This window comes from Lepidochelys olivacea (assembly GCF_965140295.1).
Source record: "Lepidochelys olivacea isolate rLepOli2 genome assembly, chromosome: 1".
Taxonomy (NCBI): domain Eukaryota; kingdom Metazoa; phylum Chordata; order Testudines; family Cheloniidae; genus Lepidochelys; species Lepidochelys olivacea.
This window is the reverse complement of record NC_140411.1, coordinates 246,214,650-246,227,916: the sequence shown is the minus strand read 5'-3', so window position 1 is coordinate 246,227,916 and position 13,267 is coordinate 246,214,650. Positions and strand designations below refer to the sequence as shown.

At 39.9% G+C, this 13,267-nt stretch overlaps 1 protein-coding gene and 1 long non-coding RNA gene across 2 annotated transcripts in view; one reads left to right on the top strand and one right to left on the bottom strand.

Moving 5' to 3' along the window:
* The window catches only part of BICD1 (BICD cargo adaptor 1), a 398,310-nt gene that overhangs the window by 123,697 nt on the left and 261,346 nt on the right, over positions 1–13,267 (bottom strand). The gene's annotated exons all lie outside the window — the stretch shown is intronic.
* LOC311514967 overlaps positions 1–13,267 on the top strand; it is a 38,812-nt gene that overhangs the window by 5,402 nt on the left and 20,143 nt on the right. Inside the window, exons 3-6 of the long non-coding RNA XR_014710015.1 lie at positions 2,027–2,076; positions 2,766–2,852; positions 5,650–5,874; positions 13,040–13,175. This is a non-coding gene — a long non-coding RNA (uncharacterized lncRNA). The remainder of the gene's footprint in view (positions 1–2,026; positions 2,077–2,765; positions 2,853–5,649; positions 5,875–13,039; positions 13,176–13,267) is intronic.

The following is a 13,267-nucleotide window of genomic DNA, read 5'->3' as shown; positions in this document are numbered from 1 at the left end:
TTGCATTGTTAAACAATAGAATACCAATTGAAATTTATTAAATATTTTTGGATGTTTTTCTACATTTTCAAATATATTGATTTCTATTACAACACAGAATACAAAGTGTACAGAGCTCACTTTATATTATTATTATTTTTATTACAAATATTTGCACTGTAAAAATGATAAACAAAAGAAATAGTATTTTTCAATTCACCTCATACAAGTATTGTAGTGCAATCTCTTTATCCTGAAAGTGTAACTTACAAATGTAGATTTTTTTGTTTTTGGAACATAACAATGTAAAACTTTAGCGCCTACAAGTCAATTCAGTCCTACTTCTTGTTCAGCCAGTTGCTAAGACAAACAAGTTTATTTACATTTACAGGAGATAATGCTTCCTGCTTCTTATTTACAATGTCACCTGGAAGTGAGAACAGGCATTCACATGTCACTTTTGCAGCTGGCGTTGCAAGGTATTTGCATGCCAGATATGCTAAACATTCATATGCCCCTTCATGCTTCGGCCACCATTCCAGAGGACATGCTGCCATGCTGATGATGCTTGTTAAAAAATAATGCATTAATTAAATTTGTGACTGAACTCCTTGGGGGAGAATTGTATGTCTCCTGTTCTGTTTTACCCACATTCTCCCATATATTTCGTGTTACAGCAGTCTCGAATGATGACCCAGCATATGTTCATTTTCAGAACACTCTCATAGCAGATTTGACAAAAAGCAAAGAAGGTAAAAATGTGAGATTTCTAAAAATAGCTACAGCACTCAACCCAACTTTTAAGCATCTGAAGTGCCGGTCAAAGTCTGAGAGGGACAAGGTATGGAAAATGCTTTCAGATGTCTTAAAGGAGCAACACTCTGATGCGGAAACTACAGAACTTGAACCACCAAAAAAGAAAATCAACCTTCTGCTGGTGGCATCTGATTCGATGATGAAAATGAACATGCATCAGTCGGCTTTGCTTTGGATCATTATCGAGCAGAACCCATTATCAGCATGGACGCATGTCTTCTGGAATGGTGGTTGAAGCATGAAGGGGCATATGAATCTTTAGCGAATCTGGCACATAAATATCTTGTGACGCCGGCTAAAACAATGCCATGCGAATGCCTGTTCTCACTTTCAGGTGACATTGTAAACAAGAAGTGGGCAGCATTATCTCCTTCAAACTGTAACCAAACTTGTTTGTCTGAGCAATTGGCTGAAGTAGGACTGAGTGGACTTGTAGGTTCTAAAGTTTTACATTGTTTTATTTTTGAATGCAGTTATTTTTGTACATAATTCTACATTTGTAAGTTCAACTTTCATGATAAAGAGATTTCACTATAGTATTTGTATTAGGTGAATTGAAAAATACTATTTCTTTTGTTTTTTTCAGTGCAAATATTTGTAATAAAAATAAAGTGAGCACTGTACACTTTGTATTTTGTGTTGTAATTGAAATCAATATATTTGAAAATGTAGAAAACATCCAAAATATTTAAATAAATGGTATTCTATTATTAACAGTGCAATTTTTTTAACCACTTGATTAATCATGATTAATTTTTTTAATCACTTGACAGCCCTAGTTAATAGTATACTATTCTATATAATACTAGGGTTGAATTCTGTCTTTGAATATGGATGTGGTACTCCCACAACAACACTAAGAGCTAGGTTTATACATCATAAGACAGCCTATGTCCCATAGATATTACAAGTTATTATGTAAGGATCCATTTTCTCGTCCCATGGTTGGACCCTACTGTTCTGTGCCAATGTCCTCTTGAAGTTATTTATTACATTGGGATTCATTACTTTGAGTTCAATGGACTTTCAATAAGGCCCCGTAGGTGGAGGGAAGGGGGAAAGAGAAAAGAATGCTCCCATAACTTTCCAACAATTTTCTGTTGACACCATATTGCAGGGGAGGAGGAGGAGAAAAAACCATATGGAAACGTGTAACTATAAAAACTAAATGCTGTCTCTCTTGCTCTTTTCCCTTGTTTTGTCCTCTAACTAATCCCAGCCTCTACCCTAGTTTGTCTTTACAGACCAATACCTACAGAGAGCATGAAAAAACTCCCTGGGGTAGGTACTGTGTTTAAAGGTACATGCACATGTGCAATGCTATATACATAATGTAATACAAGTGGTGTATGCATAGAAACCTCACTAAATAATAGAACAAAATGTTTTGAATGTGTACTTTACAAATACCAGGGTGGAGGTTTTTATCTCCTTCTCCTCTAAGTTACTAAAAGAGCGTCAAGCTGATCAAATTATTTGTAAAAGAAAACCCATCATTAATTAGACAGAAATTCTGGAAGAAATGTCATGGTCACAACCCTGTTGTAACTTTATTTCTTTGTTCTGCTGGCAGTTCTCTTTCTGACACAGCAGCCCTTATGCACCTTTGTTCATTCTCTATACGACAGAGCTGTCAGATACCTAGCATCTCTCTTAATGAGGTGCATGGTACCTGTGCATAAAGTTTGACATTGGTATTAATAATTGGTAGTGACTTAATATAGTGATTTTAAAGCAGCTGCAGTGTTTGCAAAAATCTTCTTATGGAATCTCATCCATCCTTGTTTTTGTTCCTTTCATTCTCACCCATGTTCCATGGATTGACTAGATGTGTATGAACTGAGATTTGATTATTTGGAGGAGAAGTTGTGAGGATACTGCAAGAGCTGCTCCTATCCCTGCTTTATTACTTGCATTCAGCATTTAAAAATAGCATGATTATTTTTACTTTATTTATTTACTTATTTTAGGAGAAACATAGCTCACTGACAGCCAGACTTTCCCCTCTATATGCCTGACTCTCTCTCTAATTTTGGAAACCATACTTTCTGGAAATGGTATGTATCTGATTATTTCAAAGCTTTATACATTGCAAATGGGTGTGCCTTTGTCATATGGAAATGTGGCATGATGAAAACTTTTATATGCAAGCATGAACATGCATAAGCCTAGCAGTGTAAGATGATCTGGTCTGAGCCTAGGACTGGGGTACAAGAGCTCCAAAATTCCAGTCCCACCTCTGATACAGATTCACTTCTGGGGCTGTGGACAAAATGCTTAAATGCTTTGAATATATATTTAAAAAAATCACACTTCTGACTGAATTTGTTTTTAAACTTACTGTTGTTACAAGTACCAAGTTTACTGTGACTGACATTGGAGGGGGAGAAATCTTTTCCTCTGTTTTGGCAGTGTGCTCTTTTTGAGAATCTCCTGCTCAGTCAGTCAGTTTCCCCTGTAATTTGTGTGTCCTTCACATAGTAACAGGGAAGAGAAAAAAATTAAAATAGGAAAATGATGGTAGAACCTCCAATATAGATAATGGCATTCAGGGAGAAAGTGTGGTACCTTAACTTAATTTTAGCTAATTTTTCTGATTTATTTTTCAAAGTTGATGGTGTCTCTTCAACCTCTCGGCCTCAGTTTTTCCATCTGTGAGAGACATAATACCTGCTTCTAGGGATGTTGCGATGATAAATTCATGTGTGTAGAGTGTTAGAAGATGACAAGAGAAATATGTTATTAATTGGCATTGTGCTTAGATATAAGACACTTTTTATAGCAGGAGTGGTACTTATTAAAGCATTTTCTTTTCAGTGACATTGGGCTTCACTGAGATTGCTGATATTTGTGTGCAATGGATTGATGTACCTTCCAGCTCCATAGGTTGCATGACTGCAGTTTGTGACAACTCAGTTATTTACATTAATCTTTGAATCATTCATCAACTGCTTTTTGAAATGCATTAGATGTTCAATAGTCTGACCCCAATGCTGCAATCTGATCCGCACAGGTGGACCCCTGCGCCCATACTGAAGTTAATGGGGCTCTGCAACAACACAGGGACCTATGTTGATCAGATTGCACAGTCATGGTTTAGGACCCCGATCTGAAGCCCACTGAAGGCTTTTGATCAGACCCTAAGCATGAAAGCGGTCACAAATTATCCAACTTATAATGCAATACCATGCTGGTTGGGTGGCCTAGTGGCAGCCATGTAAGAGAGCTGGGCTCCTTTGGTCTTTTTCTCCTGGGGCAAGCAGGAGTTTGAAGCATTAGAAAGGTGTGTCAATGGGGAAAGTGACCCCTTTGAACATGTAGTATTTGACTAACTCTAAAGCAAGACTGTTCAGTCCTTTTTGTTTGGACAGATGGAGGTGCCTTGCTTTGGGGAGGAGCTTCGTACCTTCTAGGAACACAATGGTCATCTTTTCTCCCATAATCATATTCTTTTCGCCTCTTCGTGAGAGTAGGAGAACATGATATAGAGCCCAAACACTCTGCATTCAGAATCCCATTGAACTTCATGGGAGTTTTGGGCACACAGGGCTTGCAGTATTACGCTGGTAATTTGACTCATTTTTTAAATTCATCAGCTAGTGTGGCACACTTAGCACCAGGAGTCAACATTTGCTAAGGCTGAGTCCCCACTCTGGCACTTTGAGTGCAGAAGGTGGGGACCCGCAAGGATTCTAAAAATTAATACTGGCCACTCCAGGCTGGTATTAAACTCCCAAGGTTACAGCTTTTTTCTGACCTTGTATGGGTAGATGCTGCCACTACCCAAGTGCAAAAACCCCTTTGAGAACCCAGGAAGACACACTTGGGAATTCCTTCCTGTGGGCTTCCCTCAAGCCCTTTCACTCCGTCCGGGGAAGAGCTGAGAAAGAAAACAAAGGAAATCAGCTGTTGCCACCAGCTAATTAAACAGCATATGCACAAACCTCTTAGGAACACAAAAATCCAATCCTGTTCTTAAAAAAGATACATTTTATTAAAAACAAAAAGAAAGAAAATACATCTGGAATTTAGGCTTTTTGCTAGGTTTTAAAAAAAAATAATTACAAGGATTAAGCATCAAGATAGCTTCTTGAGGTCCCGCTTAAAGGTTACAAGCAAAACAAAAGCGCCTGGGGTTAGCACAGAGGAGTCCACAAGCCATAAAGAAATAAAAGAGATAAACCTATTTGCGTCTTCCTAGACATTTCCTGACCTACTTACATATCTGGGGTTTCAAATGAGTAGTTTCTAGGTATGTTCTGATGATTTTCGTACCTGGCCCAAGCTTTTACAACATAGCTCCAGCCCTGTCTCTGCTCTCCGGGAGAACAACACAGACAGACAAAGGGGAAGTTTTTTCCCAGTTTTAAAATGTTCTCACCTTCCCATTGGCTAATTTGGTCAGGTACCCACTCCCTTCCTTTTATCTATGGACCTTTTAACCCTTTACAGGAAAGGAAGTAGAGAACAGCTGCTAACAGGGGTTTTATAGCTAATTGGCTGGCTGAGTATCCGTAAAAGAGAGCTCTCCCCCCACCTTCATTTATCACAACATTTCTGATGGATATAAGCAACACTCAGCAACAGCTAACCCCTCAGGGGTAAAATCATAAGAATTAATTGAAATATGCTTAAATGTCTCTTTATTCTTAAAGTCTGCTTTTGTGATAAAGCAACCATGGGAGCTGAAGTTTTTTTTTCCCTTGTGGGTTTCTTTTTAATCCTGTTTTATAGAATCTAACTTCAAGGGTTTTCCCCTCAACAATAAAAGTCTTTTACAAAATGAATAACATTCTTAATATGGCATGATTGTAACAATCTAATTTGAAAATTATTTGTGCATTTTATTATCAGATCCTATGTCTTATTGTTGGACTTAGATACTTTGGCTGGGGTACAGATGAACTCATGAAGAGATTTATAAAGAATAACTAGCAAAGTATGAGTTATTAATTTATTTTGATAGCCATAAAGAGACTATGAGAACTTCTTCAACGCATCAAGATTTTTTGCCAGGTTATTAGAAGTTCATCACTGAGGTGTCAACATTTGTTACACATGCTTGTTCTGAGAGACAAGGTGGGTGAGATAATATCTTTTATTGGACTGACTTCTGTTGGAGAGCCCTAAGTTTTCTCAGGGGAATTTATGTGAATTGAGGGCTTTTATCTCCCCTCAGAGCACACACCGCACCTCCCATTAACAGACATTCTTTATTTTTGTTAATGGTTACTCAAGCAAATGTGGTTTTGGCCTTCCTCCGGCTATTTTCTTATGTTTCAAAGTGATGTTTGGTTTTAGATCCTTTCCCCATTTTTCCATCAAGGTAGTTTTATGTTCCAGATCCAGCAATAACTATTATGTTATATGGAGATCAGGTCCTTTGAGGTACTTTTCCTGTATTTAGTGTTTCTATCCTTATTAATGGTCTCCTGAAATCTTAGCTTTCCACATGGGATTTGATATAATGCTTTAGTTGCAAATAAGCCAAAACTGGTCTATTAATATTCCCTGTAACAGTATGTTTCCATAATGCTATCCTTACAGAATGGTTGGGCAGTGGTTATATACACTTCTTTCCTCACATATATTATATATTGATTATAAAACCCTGGTTAAAATTCTGGATTGTTTTTGAAGGGTGTAAGCAGGGAGAGAAAAGGGTTACCTTGACATTATTGGCACAGACTGTGTGTGACAGTACTTAGTGCACGTTTACATCACAAAATGCATGGCCATGTTTCAGCAGAGAGGCTAAGGACTGAATGTGGCTGGAGATGGAATTAGTTTGTCATTGCTTAAAGCCGTCTCTTTATGTGATCTAGCCAATATCTCTCATCACACATTTGGGGAAGCTTTCCTGCTGCTGCCTGTGATGGACAGGTTAGGTAGATAAACAGGGCTTTCAGTGCCAGCCTTCTGCTCAAGAAAAGGAATGGCTAGTAACTTTGAGATGACTCAAGGAGGTGGTGGTGGAGAACACATGTCAAGGTTCCTTCCCCACTCTGAACTCTAGGGTACAGATGTGGGGACCTGCATGAAAGACCCCCTAAGCTTATTCTTACCAGCTAGATTAAAAACTTCCCCAAGGTACAAACTTTGCCTTGTCCTTGAACCGTATGCTGCCACCACCAAGCTTTTAAACAGGGAAAGAGCCCACTTGGAGATGTCTTCCCCCAAAATATTCCCTCAAGCCCTACACCCCCTTTCCTGGGGAGGGCTTGATAAAATCCTCACCAATTTGCATAGGTGAACACAGACCCAAACCCGTGGATCTTAAGAACAATGAAAAATCAATCAGGTTCTTAAAAGAAGAATTTTAATTAAAGAAAAGGTAAAAGAATCACCTCTGTAAAATCAGGACGGTAAATACCTTACAGGTTAATCCGATTCAAAACATAGAGAATCCCTCTAGGCAAAACCTTAAATTACAAAAAGACACAAAAACAGGAATATACATTCCATCCAGCACAGCTTATTTTACCAGTCATTAAACAAAAGGAAATCTAACGTATTTCTAGTTAGATTACTTACTAACTTAACAGGAGTTGTGAGGCTGCATTCCTGATCTGTTCCCAGTAAAAGCATCACACAGACAGACCAAACTTTTTTGTTCTCCCCCCACTACAGATTTGAAAGAATCTTGTCCCCTCATTGGCCATTTTGGGTCAGGTGCCAGTGGGGTTACCTTAGCTCCTTAACACTTTACAGGTGAAAGGATTTTGCCTCTGGCCAGGAGGGATTTTATAGCACTGTATACAGAAAGGTGGATACCCTTCCCTTTATATGTATGACAATACACATGAAAGAAGTTGAATGAGGATACCTTCAGAGAAGTTAAGGTCAGCATTGTCAAAACTATCTGCTATTTTGGGTGCTCAACTTGAGAGGCCTGGGGCCTGATTTTTCAGAATACTTAACATTTTTATCATAGTTTACATCAGCGATTCTCAAACTTTTGTGCTGGTGACCCCTTTCATATAGCAAGTCTCTGAGTGTGACCCCCCCTTATAAATTAAAAATACTTTTTTATATATTTAACACCATTATAAATGCTGGAGGCAAAGCGGGTTTGGGGTGGAGACTCATAGTGCACAACCTCCTGAGGGGTCCCGACCCCCAGTTTGAGAACCCCTGGTTTACGTGTTCAAAGCATGGTTCCCTTTGACTTCCGTTGCAGCTGGGAGTGCTCAGCACTTCTGTAAATCTGGCTGCATGTATCTCAAATCCGGTGTCCAGAAAATAAAGAACACACAATTAGTGCCCCTCCCCCGTGCAACGATCTGGGCTTATGTGACTTGCCCAGAATTCACCCAGGAACTCTGTGACAGAGGCAGAGATAGAATCCAGTTCTTCAGTGTGGCATTCAGATACCTTACCATGAGGGCAACCTTGCTCTTCCACTACTCTGATCATTCTCAGCCCATTTCTGTTCCCTGCCACCTATTTCCCTTTGTCTGCTCAATAGCTTTACTATCCTCTGCCTGCTTCACACTCCTCTGTGTTCCAAGACAGGTTGTTTCCTCCACCTCTGTGGGTGCCAGCCCTAGGGTTATTGAGAGCCCAAGTGGAGTTGTCTCTGCTCTGCTGTGGTGGCTGGTGTCACAATGGGAGGCAGGATGAGTGATTGCAGGGAAAATCCTGCTGTCCTTGTGCAGCCCTGGGAAGATGCTCAGTCTGGTGAGCACAGAGAAGCTGTGAGGAAGGGTCAGTGGAGACAGACTCTGCTACGCATGTGCAAACAGTGGCTTTTCGTTTCTTTTCTCTCCTCCCCCGTCCCCCAGAGGCTTATAAATATTAGAAATGTGTGGGCAGATTTTTATAGGGAAAGCAAAAAGTTCCAATCCTCACACCAGGCATGGACCCAGCCTGCCAAACTTCAAGTCCCTGTTCCACATCGTGGAAGCACTAGGGCTTCTCAATGAAATGGTAAGGATTTAAAAAACAAAAAAGTCGAAAAGGGTATTTTTCTCTTAACCTTGTAAACATGTAAGCTACAGTAGCTGGAACTTAAAAGTAAACTAAAATAAAAAATCATCCTCCTGAGGCTGACAGCCATCATGGAACGTTTCAGCCCAACTGGTATAGATTTGGAAGTTATTATAATGCAAAGTTACTCTTAGGCAACCTTAAGTAAAGGCAGCAGCAGCACTGTCTGTAATGAATACAGAAGGGTTGGTGCGTGATGACCTCTCTACCTTTACCCAGCAGGGCAAAGAAAGAGGACAGATAAGTGGGAAAGATATCAGACAAGCAACAGTTCTCAGTCTGCTGGCTGCATTTATCTTCACAGACACAGACAAATCCTTTTACTATAGAAAGGACCCTGCCACTCTGGTCAAAACAAATACAACCTTACTTCCACCTGTCCCTAAAGTGCCAGGAAGAAAAGGGTTACTTCAGCTGTCATGTAGGCCAAGCCTGGTAGGCAAATCAATCCCTTCTACAGTTTCTTTCTCATCTGACTGCCAATGAGGCTCATCAGCATTGCGCTGGGGAACATCTTCCAATCAGCAGAATATGGAGTGATTGGCTGTTTGGGAAGGATTTTGACCCCCTTTGCTGCCGGATCCTACTCAGACTTCCTCAAGGGAAGAATGTTTCTTGCTTTACAAGATGTTTCTTGCTTTGATATACAGGTATGGTTTGCTGCACTAGGCATAGCATTCCTAACCCAATTTTCTGCTGATTTCATGTCTTCCTTTGCTTGCACATTGCTTGAGGCCAGAGATTTGCATTTTACAGAGCTTCACAGGATGAAGATCCTCTGCAGATATTGGTGTAATTCAGAGATTATCCGAATTTGTGGAAACACTATAAGTGGATTTAGTCCTTACTCCAATGTCTGCCTCAATTTCAGTAAAAGGAAACAGCAAACCATTTCTATTCAGGGCCAGACTAAACTTTTGTGGGCCCAGAGCCAAATATATTTGTGGGCCTCCATGGGACACTAAGCAGGAGAGCCAGAACCTCACCCTGCCCCACCTCTTCCCTCCCCCCCCATGCCCCCTGGCCCTTCCGCTTGCTGTTCTCCCTCCTCCCCCATCGCTCCATCCACTCCACCTCCCTCCCATCTCTCCCACAGGTTTAAGCAAAGTGAATGAAGTCACTGTATGCTTTGCCTTTATATGGCCATATACTTCTTTTCTGACAAACAAGAAATCTTAATCACATGGACCAACTATCCACTTCCAGGAAATGCAGGCATAAACACGCATGAAACTTTACCCCATAAATAAGCCTAATTTGGTCCTTCATTATCCCATACAATTTTTGACTGCTCAGTGCATGGTACCTTCTAAACCCAGATCTTAATTACATTTATTACTAAATAATATCTTTAGCTGATAAATAAGAGTAACGTTTAATTTCTTTGGCATCCAAAAATCAAAGACTTCTGGACACGGTAGTAAACTCTACATAATAGTAAAATTATAAAATAAATATATTGTATATATACCAGAGCAGGATTGGAATTAAAATCCTTGAGATTTCAATATTTGCACAGAGGATAAAATGCACAACTTCCAGTAACAACAATAGAAAAGTCATGTCTAATGCTCTTTTCACTGCGCTGAAGATGGTGTGGTTTATTTTTTGCCTTTGTATATCACTATTCCTTAATTTCTGGGGCAGAGCCCAGGGCTGGGTTGGCAGAAGGCTGCACATTGGGAGTGAGGGGTACTGGCAGAGCTGTGGGGGAGCCCAGGGCTAGGCTAACAGGGGGCTATGTCGGTCCCTTCAATGAGGCAGGAGCTGGGGACAAGCACAGCAGGGGTGTCAGTCCCCAGAGCAAGGCAGGGGCCGGAGACAAGAGCACAGTGTGAGGGGGAAGGGAGTCGGTTCTCGAGCAAGGCAGAGTCCAAGGGCAAGAGAACAGCGGGGTAGGGTGGATCGGTCGCTGGAGTGAGGCAGGGTCCAGGGGCAAGAGCACAGTGGGATGGGTGTGTGGACAGGATCCTCCTGGGCACAGCATGGAGCTGGTACCTAACTCTCTCTGCCAGAGCCAGGTCCTTGGGAGCCAGTTTTCTCTCTCTCCAGCTGAGCTGCAGCTCCTCCAGGCAGCAGCAGCTGCTCTTCCCACCCTCCTGGCAGGGAAGCTGATTGCGCTTTCTCCTCTAACTGGACTTTTAATGTACTGCCAGGTCCACTTTTTGACCGGACTTTCCAGTCAAAAAACTGGACACCCAGCAACAGGGGCACCGGAAGAGGGACCTCATCACTTTTAACAGTGGGAGGGCTATGCTTTCCTACTTTTTTCCTGCCATAAGGGTGAGTGATTGTGGTGGGAGGAGAGGAGCAAGTGGTGGGCGGAGCCTTGGGAGAGAGGCGGAGCAAGGGTGGGGCCTTGGGGAGAAGAGGCCAAGCCAAGTAACGTCAAGTAATGCCAAAAAAAAAAAAAAGCACACCGCAAACTACTTACAGAGACAGTATGGTAGAAAAGAGAGAGAAAGCACACCGCAAACTACTTACAGAGACAGTATGGTAGAAAAGAGAGAGAGAGAGAGAGAGAGAGAGAGAGAGCGCATAGAATTAAATGAAAAAAAAAATGGCCAGTTTATTTACTGGGACAGTAATACATTACACTGTAATTTTAATTGCAACATAATTATATGTATATTTGATTCTTTTAATTGATTTCTTCAGCACTGGATTGTTTTTCTCAACCATTTGACTGCATGATCATACTACACATTTACAAGCACATACTTTATGAATCCCTCACAAGGCATTCACCTAGGATTATCTATAGGTATAAGAAACATGGCAGGGAAGGGTTAACATGGGGATTATTTTAACTTGAAATACAAATGATGCATTTTTGGAACCAAGACTTATTCAACATTTTTTGCTTTTAAACAAAAGGTACCAACAAGAAGAGGAAATTTCTCATGTTCAATATTTTAGTCAATGAGCACATATACTTTTGTATTCTTCACCATCCAGAAACACTGCATCATTTAAACCCAAGAAGGCATTACAACATAATTTCAATTCAACATAGGAGTAGCCAAGTTATAACAGCAGTAAACATACAGTACACAAAGTTGTGTTTATCACAAACATCACCAATGTTAAAACTGTTTGGAAATGAACACAGCAGTTGGTATGGTTTGTTAGATACAGATCATCATGCAAATGGAAATGTTCAATAGATTACAAAAGTCACAAAACATCAGATTTTGTTGGTATTTTTTTAACATTTTTTTAACAAAGGATCAAGTTAATTAACCCTGTAACAGTCAAACCATAGGGCTTGAAATTAGGGCAATAACTAATGAGATGTACTTAATTTACCCACTGGTATGGTGCACAAAGCCATACCTGTGAATAATAAATAAATAATAATTAATAACAATAATAGCAACCATTTAAAAAGCTAGATTTTTCTTCTTCACAGCTGAACCAGCTAGCAAACCAGTTCATTTGTGTCAGCCTCTTTTGTTCATTAATCTCCAGCACACCTTTTAAATCAAAAACAAGTTTTAATAAAAAACCATTTGTTTAACCATGTTTACTAATGATGAGAAAAACCATACAATAATCTCCACTGTTTCTATTACGGCTTAATAATGATGAGCAGAACAAACACCTCCATATAAAGACAGGTTTCAGAGTAACAGCCGTGTTAGTCTGTATTCGCAAAAAGAAAAGGAGTACTTGTGGCACCTTAGAGACTAACCAATTTATTTGAGCATGAGCTTTCGTGAGCTACAGCTCACTTCACCGGATGCAGTGAGCTGTAGCTCATGAAAGCTCATGCTCAAATAAATTGGTTAGTCTCTAAGATGCCACAAGTACTCCTTTTCTTTCTTCATATAAAGACAGTAATTGAAACCCAAGGCCCTATCATCCAGAGTCTGACAACAAATTAACTACATTTATAGAATATGGGAATTTTCCTTTTATCTGACGTCAGTTTGTCACTTTGTTAACTTTAGATTTAATAGAGGGGGATTTTCAAGAACTCCACAGGAAAGAGATTAAAATGCAAGGAGGATTTAAGCCATGCTTCTTAGGATGTAATGTACAGACTCTTTGTAACAGCTGTCTTGCATTTCTGACACAGGGAGTAATGGTTCATACAAGAAATAAGAATTCTCTAGCTTCATCATCATGCTCATGGAAAAGACTACATGATTTAAAGAATCTCATGCACACATTTTATATTGCATATTTAGGTGCATTTGTGCCTTAAGGCTAAAGGCAATTAATTGCTTTTTTGTGTATTTCTTTTTGACAGAATATTTAAAAATTAAAAAACCCCAACATTCATCAACGGTGAAAAAAGTTCTGAATACTGTATATCTCCTTGAGACATACTGCATGTACAGCAGGAGAAAAACGGAAGTAAATTGATGGCTATCATTTTTAAAGAGGTAAATACAGCAATGATCATGCTTCAAATGTAAAACATCAGTGCCTGCAATTTTCAAATAAAGACTTCTTTAGTACAGAAAGAAACAACTGC